At 38.1% G+C, this 8854-nt stretch overlaps 1 long non-coding RNA gene across 2 annotated transcripts; it reads left to right on the forward strand.

The window, feature by feature from the left end:
• The first annotated feature begins 2209 nt into the window (after window positions 1–2209).
• Window positions 2210–7252, forward strand: LOC138237868 (uncharacterized). Of its 2 annotated transcripts, none has more exons than XR_011189190.1 (5): window positions 2210–2535; window positions 2944–2979; window positions 4614–4750; window positions 6156–6275; window positions 7012–7252. It is a non-coding gene; the product is annotated as an uncharacterized lncRNA (long non-coding RNA). The 2 variants fall into 2 exon arrangements; XR_011189191.1 differs by having other exon boundaries at window positions 2211–2535; window positions 6159–6275.
• Window positions 7253–8854: the final 1602 nt, after the last annotated feature.

Genomic DNA, 8854 nt, shown 5'->3' on the forward strand with positions numbered 1-8854 from the left:
CTAACCAATCGGATCCTTCCGATTCAAAAGGGGTGGGATTATCGCCCTTAGTAACGGGGCAACTGCCCTGGTGACTCTGGGAAATGATTCGCGTAAAAGACTGCAGATAGTCGCAAAACTGCCGAAAAGTCTTCAGCAAGCGTGTTGTCTGGAGTAAAAGGAACTTTCTGTTTCTGCAGAGTCACGAGTGTCTTTTTGTGACATGGAAAGGCGATGCGGTATCCAGAGGTTAAAGCCAGGATACATTTTTTCTTCATTGCTGTAGCCCATTTTTCAAGGAAACTGTATATACTGTCTGTTTTATAGGTTGGAGATTAAAAGAATGCTGAACAATGTAGTTCATTTCACTGAGGGAATTTTCCAAAATGGAGTTACTGGGATTGTAGAACTTGAATATTAAGTCTCCCAAGACACGGAAGTAATCCTGCGATCTCGTATCAGCCTCTCAAACCAGAACAATTAGTAGATTCTGATTCGTTTTAAACTTTAAAAGTAATTTACATTTTTTTTAGTCTTACACGTTTTAAGTATCCTTGCTTACCAATATGGTTAGACACAACTGATTTGCTATGGCTGTTTAAAACTCCGAATTCTTCATCTGAATTTTGGCATCCGGTTTGATAATTCAAGAAACGGCAGATTGATTGTAAATCGTATCGATTGGGCAGCATGTACTTCCCAAGTGTTCCATGTGGACTTCTGTGTGTTATTTTTTGTGTGTGTGCGCATGAAATAAAAATCTCTGGGGCTCATTAATGGTACCTAGGACCTACAAGTGAGCAGGCCCGCTGACCTGCCCTGCTAAAACCCACGTGTTCCTTTCTTCCTACCTGAATTTGGACACCCCATGCAGGCTTCTCGAGGGATGCGACTGGACACACGTGCTGCTTGCTGATTGAAGGGTGATGCTGCGACATTCTGTACCACAGTTATTGATTACGTGACCTCTCCCCTTTCCTAGCCCCACTTGTTTCATGTGATAATGATAATGTTGCTTTATTAGCCCTCTACAATTTCTTGCATTAGGAATTCGTCTTTTCGCATACCCCAGCTGCTCTCCATGAGACACAGACACACAGACAGGGAGAGAAGCTTAGGGTCAGAGCACAGGGTCATTGTACAGCGCCCCTGGAGCAGTTGGGGTTAAGGGCCTTGCTCAGGGGCCCAACAGAATAGGATTCCTCTCCCAGCTGTGGGATTTGAACCAGCAAGCTTTCAGCCACAAGCACAGATCCTTAGCCACAGAGCCACAGCTCTGCCCATTCAAGCAGGGGGAAGCCTTTCCTCCCCCTCTTTCACCCCATGTGTGTCCAGTGGATGCCTGTGTGTCTTTCTCTGCCTTTCCAGCTGTTTTCCTCTGCCCCTGATCCGCATGACCCTCTGGAAACGTAAATGGCAATCAACCTGTGTGAGCCTGATGCACCTGCTCTGGCCTGTCTTTCTTCTCCGCCTGCACTGGGCAAAAAGGAGCCACTGGGCTTGTGGAATTAAAATATTAAGTCTTTTAATATCTGTTTTCATACAGGACACAGGAATTCTCAAATCCCATACTTCTTGTAAACCAGAACAACGGGTAGATTCTGCAGCATGCAGGAAAAAAACATTGTCGTAAAAACATGTTTAAAATACTTTAAACCCGTAAGGTTTTGTTGGCACCTATATATCCCTGCAACCCACTGAAGCTCAGCAGGTGGGAGCCTGGCCAGTACCTGGATGGGAGACCTCCTGGGAGAGCTAAGGTTGCTGCTGGAAGAGGTGTTAGTGGGGCCAGTAGGGAGCGTTCATCCTGCAGTCTGTGTGGGTCCTGATGCCCCAGTATAGTGATGGGTACACTATACTGTAAGAAAGGCGCCGTCCTTCAGTTGAGACATAAAACTGAGGTCCTGACTCTCGGTGGTCATTAAAAATCTCAGGGTGATTCTTATTTGTGAGTGGAGGACGTGTTCAAAGTGGAGAAGCGGCTTCACTGACGCGGCTCCGGCAGTATAAAACAGGTTGATTTGAATAAAAGCGTCCGCCAGATAATAATTGTCGTACGTTCTCCTTACCTTTTATCATTTAAACAATTCTTTACACAAATTTTACACATTTGAATAACCCCCCAAAAAATGTTAGGTAGAAGCATATACGGAGAATTCAAAATATGCGTTTTTCACGTTGCCATTGGCTAGGAATTGATACTGCGCACCTCGTCTGCAGTCTTTCAGTTCCAAAAAGCAAACTACTGTACAAACCGAAACAAAGTTTCTGAGCAGAGCTAGGTAAAATACCAGTAAGATGCCATACAAATTGATTTTATTGACACTTGTATCGTTTCACTCTCCGGACAAGGGATCGTTCTCGCGCGAGAACGATTTTCAATTTTTCAACTGACACATTTGGCGAAGGAGGGAGAAGTACAGTATAACTGTACGGAGGGGTTTTGTTAAAAACAGACAAACACGCAAATGTTTAAAATGTGCCTTTCTGAGAAGAATCTCGTGAGTTTGTTTCTGATGACCTTTGTTTTACAGTCTGCCGATGCCCTCATTTCAGGTAAATTGCCAACACTCCTCATCTCGCTATTTAATGAGTAGTTAGGTTTTCTTCGCTAAAATGGGACCCACTAAAAGGCCTCTTGCAATTTAAACAATTAAATCTAAATTTTGCCTCATGTACAGTAGAACCTTGCGGTTTTTTGCACCCCCTTTTTATTCGTGCCCAACCTTTTGAGACCCCAGTTTTACTCGTTTGTGCGGAGACAGGCAAGCCTATCATCACTGATCATTTTGAACCGGTTTAAAAGATGAAAGGGGAATTTATTATTTAATGTTTTATGTCAATGTTGCTCAAAAGTTTGGTATTTTAGTTAGGACCTTCATATTTTTCTCAGTATTGTGGAAGATGAAAAAAGTGCCACTTGGTGTAAACCAAAAAACGTTTTTTTTATGTCCTGTTCCCTAGAGAAAGTACCCATCTTATTTCCAAAATTCCAAAAGGGTAAGTATATGTCAATTATTTTACCAATGCTGTAATTAAAAATACTGTACTAAACTGTTCTGCGTATGACCCTTCAGTGGTTAAAAAAGTAAGTTGTTTTCTTATTTCAACAGTTTTATATTTGCTTCCACGATAATGATATATCAGCCTGTTTCTTGCTTCTTCTTTCTTAAAGGCCAATGGCCCTTTACAATAGAAGGGCGTGAAGAGTAGCTTGGTAACATCATCACTTTCACTAACCACTTATTTAACTCGGGGTCATGGTGGCCTGGAAGCTATCCTGGGAAGTACTGGGCACAAGGCAGGTGTCACGCCCCACACTCTCCCTCGCAAACGACGTTACATTCCCGGAACCTCTGCTTCCCAATCTCATCCCTGATTGAACCCAGCACATTCTCACATGCATCAGATTCCTCAAATTCTCACTCCCAAACCAATCATCCAATCACACCCCTTTCCTTTCAGTATTTAAACCCCCTTCGCACACCTTCCCATGCTTGCTATTGAGAAGCCTTTCTTAGTATTCTCCAGTGTGTGTTCCCAAACCTTTTGACTGATCTCCTGTTACAAATCTTCTGCTTCCTCCTCTTGACCTCGCCTTCTGGATTTTGCCTTTGAATTGTTTTGGATTTCTCTCGTTACCGGACCCTCTGCCTCCCTTATCGACCCAGCCTTTGGATTTTGTCTTTTGGTTTGTCCCTTTGCTACTGTGTCCTGTGGGATTCCGGTCATGCACAAGGATCCTTCTATTCCACGTATCAGTTCCGTGACAGAATAGTGAGCCTTATTAAAATGGATCCAGCGGACCAGAGTCAACTTCCTATTCTCCTTGAACACTCCTGGAACCTGGACCTGCTAACTATGGCAGTCCAGCAACTAGCTGACCACTTTGCACTTCCACCGTCTCCCCCACCTGCAGCTCCTGCCCCTGCACCCCCGCTTCAAACACAACTAATCTTTTACCCCCTCTCCTCCCGGGAAAAATTTGATGATGACTCCTCCAGTTGTCAGGGCTTTCTGACTCAATGTCAGATGGCTTTCCACATCCGCCCAGACTGCTTCCCCACTGATGCATGTGGGAATGTGCTGGGTTCAATCAGGGATGAGATTGGGGAAGCAGAGGTTCCGGGAATGTGACCTTGTTTGCGAGGGAGAGTGTGGGGTGTGACAGCAGGATACTCCCTGGATGGGATGCCAGTCCATTACAGGAATAGCTTGGTGCCTTGGCTAAATTGCACAATCTGCCCTTCCTACATTTCCACCTAATTTGAATTGGTGAAGTAATTTCTAGCTTGTATAGTGTACAAGTAATTATTTTGTTAGTGTTATTTTATAAACTTAAGTGTATGATGATCCCTTATATAACAACAGGAAAAGACTAGAAGATTATAATTAAAGAAACTGGAAGCAAACAAACTTGTTCTGTTATTTTTGTTATTAATTAAATATTTCTAATGCAATGTGCGAGATTAATTGAATAGATGATTTGTATTGGGAATGCCAAATAACTACAGTAACCTATCACACTTACGGACATATGGAATGAGGAGGTAATTCTACATCCACCATCAGGATATCCAATAACACAGGTCTGAATTTGTTGCATGTTTTTTTTATATATTTTTTTAATTTAGATATTTCAGCAAAGACTTACTCCAAACAAAGAAGGCATTATGCTCATTCTGAATTTTTGAATCCACATTCTGTGCCAAAAGGCTCAATTATTGGTCCAGACAAAAACAAAACCGGACAAATAATTGGAAGAGGTGGTGTAAGTATCTTACTTTTGTACAGCTTCATTTTGTACGGATGAAGTAGATTGTATGAACATGGAGCACAAAATCAACATGATCTACTTATTTGTTTCAACTAACTGGTTTAGAGGCAGAACACATGGAACATCCCATATCTGTTCTTTAACAACATCCATTCATACATTTTTCTAACAGTTTCTCCCAATTCAGGGTTGTGGAGGAGCTGGAGCCTATCCCAGTAAGTAATGAGCACAAGGCAGAGTACACCCTGGTTGGGCTTCCAGTCCATCAAAGTGAACATACAGACACAAACACAGATACACATGCACCTAGGGCCAATTTTCCCAGAAGCCAATTAACCTACCAGTATATTTTTGGATTGTGGTAAGAAACTGGAGCAACCAGAGGAAACCCAAGGGAACATGCGTCTTTAACCACATAGGTTTATAATATAAATGTTTCTGAGCAGTGATGAAATGGGCATGTTTAAGTAAGATAGAAACCATTCTATTGTCTTTGAGAAGTCTTCAGCTGTGTTTTTTAAACTTTAAAGTGATTATATTTAGCAACTACTGTATAACTATTTGAAAAATGTTCTTTTATGTTTTTGCACATCTAATGTTTTGGTATCATTTTCTTAATTATTGTAAGATATGCAATTAGATAAGCTTATTAATCTGTAGTTAGGTTTGTAAGGTGCTAAGCTATAAATAGATATTCAGTCATTAGTATACTGTACATGCTCTATATGAAAACTAATTTTTCCCTTTGGTCTTACCCATGTCCTACAGACCTTATTGTATTCTTATTTCTGGTTAGTACTGTACATTGGTTTGCATTAGCCTTTTCTCACATTCTTCAGCTTTTGGTGAATTTCACCCTGCTTATTCTCAGTAAACAGGATTGTGAATACATCGAAATACATCATTTTGTTTTTAAAATGTGACTTTGTCTTGAAAGTGGTGCTCCCTTAATCATCAGGATGGAAGCCTACCATACATCACCCTTCATGGCTAATTCATGCACTATAAATTAGATTAATCTTTTTTAAAGCATAGGTTGACAGATAATTCTATATTCTAGAGGTGCATAGTAATACTGTGCCTGGTTATTTTGAAATTAATTATCTTGACTTTTTACCTCTTTAAAAGACGTAGAGGGATATATTTTTTTAAATAAAATGAATAACTCAGATTCCAGTAATTACTTAGTTGTCACTGATCTTGTGTTAATTTATTATAGTGAGTGAGAACACATAATTCCAGCTTCTTAAAAAACCTTTTTGTGTTTGTTACATTTTTTGCTATTTAATCTGATTAACCTGTATAGTACAGTATATCTCTCTTTCTATGTTAAACTACTTACAATAACAATAACAATGTAAATTAAATTGTTTATAGAAAACACAATTTCTGTTTTCAGCAGCTTCAGCATTTATCTGTGGACTACATTGAACTTTTTGAATGTACTATGTATCTTGAATGTGCCATCTATTGCTTTGTGCTTTTGTATGGATTATTGCATTTACCCATTTGGAAAACTGTAAGTACTATTTTGAAATCCAAATATTGTTTTTTATTTGGTCATAATAATGGAGATTGCCATAGTTTTTACTGAAATATAGCACCCAGCTGTAATAGAACATCCTGGAGTGTGAACAGTAGTTTAACTATCTGTGCTATGGCCATAATCAAATGAGCTAGACTAAACATTTAAATCTAGAAGTATGCCCTCTAGCACCATAAGGGCTTGACCTGTTAAAAGTTTTACATCAATAAGTTTGTATTGCAGCCTTCTCTGTTTTTTGCCAAAATGAAGGTTTTCGTTGTGTTCCTTGTAAAATCCTTGGTAGATGTTAAGATTTCCACAGTTCTCAATCTCAAGTATTTTTCACAAACAATATAGTTAATTTTAGAAGTCAGCTTGAGCAAATGAATGGCCCTTGACTACTGTTTCTTCCTCAATCTAATTCATTTGAATAATTACAATTAAATGTTTTTTGTTTAACATTTCATTCCAATACACATTTCATTTTTGGAAAAATAACATTTTAAAACTTTTCTACACATGTACCAACAGTTGAGCCACACATTTGCAGATACTGTATACAATCTGTTTCCCAGCATAAGAATGAATGTCTCTTCAGTAGGTAATGCTTTCTAATGTTGGGAAACTGTCTGGGCTCATTAATATTCATATCACAATCATTCATAGTAGCTCATACAAAACACAAAATTCATGTGTATCTGACTGTCTGCTTTTTTTCTTTTCTATGCAGATGATTAATAAATTGAAGAAGAGAAAGGTTGAACCAGAGCTTGACATGTATAACATGGCAACAGTCTTAGATAAAAAAGATTCAACTAGCCTTAAACAAATGGCGTTTGGATCAAGTGCAACTATGATGATGTGTGTTGAGTCTGAAGAGTTTCTATGACCTATAAAGCATACAATAAAATATAGTATACCATAAACCGCTACAAAGAAATGTACTATGCGATTACATTTATGTTTGAAAAGTGTATTTTTATTTTATTGTTACTTTTTTCGCAATGTAACATTTTAAAGATCACATACTGTAGCAGTAAATATAAAAGATTAATACTAAAATATTCAAAAAATATCATATTATATTTTTTATAATGCTTTTGTTACTAGAATTAATTTTTAAATTTGAGGAGATGCATTATGTAACCGCTGTAAAAAAGGAAAGTGCTAGATACAGTATATTCAAATTCATTGTCAATACCAAGATTAAGTTTACTTAGTAGATATGCATTTTTCAACTGAATGACATGAGTTATTATACAGTTATGTAGTAATAAAGTATGAATTAACTATATGGTAAATTGGAGGGGGAAAGACTAGCAATAAAAGACTTAAACAGGCTTACTTGCAAATTGCAAAAAGTCACAGAACTTACCAAAGATGCCTTAATATACAGTGTTTTTCTCACATTTAAAAAGAGATTTGTGAAATTTCTGAATCTCAGCTATGAAATGCTTTGCTCAGTTTCCAAGAGCCATAGTACTTAGCATGGGTTGGTCCCAGTTGGTTTAGTTTTACAATGTAAGCAATTTTGCTCAGTAACCAAAATCCGTCCTTTGACTTCTTAAGATGACCAGAAACAGAAACACTGAAAGTAGAAGAAGATAATAAAATGAAAAGACTGATAATAGGTAACTAAAATGGGTCATGCTCACTTTTTGTATTACTGCATCATTTTAAGAATATTTTCAATTAAAATGTATGTACTTAGGCAAAACAAAATAATTCAAAATTAAGCCAACTATTGTTCAAACTCAGTATGTTCACAGATGCAACTCGATCCACTTAACCTAGTGGGAAAACCTGAATGGATACAAATGAGCAGTTTTTGATGTGCCATGTATTAAGAAGCAACTGTTCCATACTAATCTGTTTGAGTCATGGAAGTGATTCTCCATAGGAGAATCTCCATAGGAGAGGAAATGCATTTATCAGTTTTTCTGTATACTGTATTTGAAAAAAAATTGCCTTTATCTTGGAAATATTTCTAAGATGAACAGAAACTACCATAAGCACGTTCTTACATGGGAATCAACAACAGTTCTTGCTCAAACTATGCATGTACATTATGTATTGAGGCACTGCGACATACACTATATAAAGAAAATAGTTCAGGTCAATGTACAGAGCCTTGCAGGAATCTACATGAAATTTGTGATAAATATGAAGTATCATTCACTTGAGTGTACATGGATTTGCTTTGCTTTAAACCAAGGAAGGACACAGCCTGAGAGGCCATCTTTGGTTTCAAAATGATTAATAGGTATCTGATGGTTGATACTGTCATAAGTATACGTAAAAATAAACATTTTATACAGCTTTTGATGAAGCAGATGCAATTTGACTTACAGTATGATGAGGGGTTCAGCAATACTGACAAATGAAAAATATGTAGTGGAAAAAAACCATTTTGGCTTACTTTTCATCTACTGTTGACAATCTCAACCGTTAAAAGGAAGCTAGCTTTATTTAACTTAAGGCCATGGGCTACCTGCTTCTGTTCATGGGGTTGGGTAGCATGGGTTAATGAATGGAGCCAGATGACATCTCGTTTCCAGTAAATCAGATTTTAT

The sequence above is a fragment of the Lepisosteus oculatus genome, chromosome 3, assembly GCF_040954835.1.
Source record: "Lepisosteus oculatus isolate fLepOcu1 chromosome 3, fLepOcu1.hap2, whole genome shotgun sequence".
NCBI classification, from domain to species: domain Eukaryota; kingdom Metazoa; phylum Chordata; class Actinopteri; order Semionotiformes; family Lepisosteidae; genus Lepisosteus; species Lepisosteus oculatus.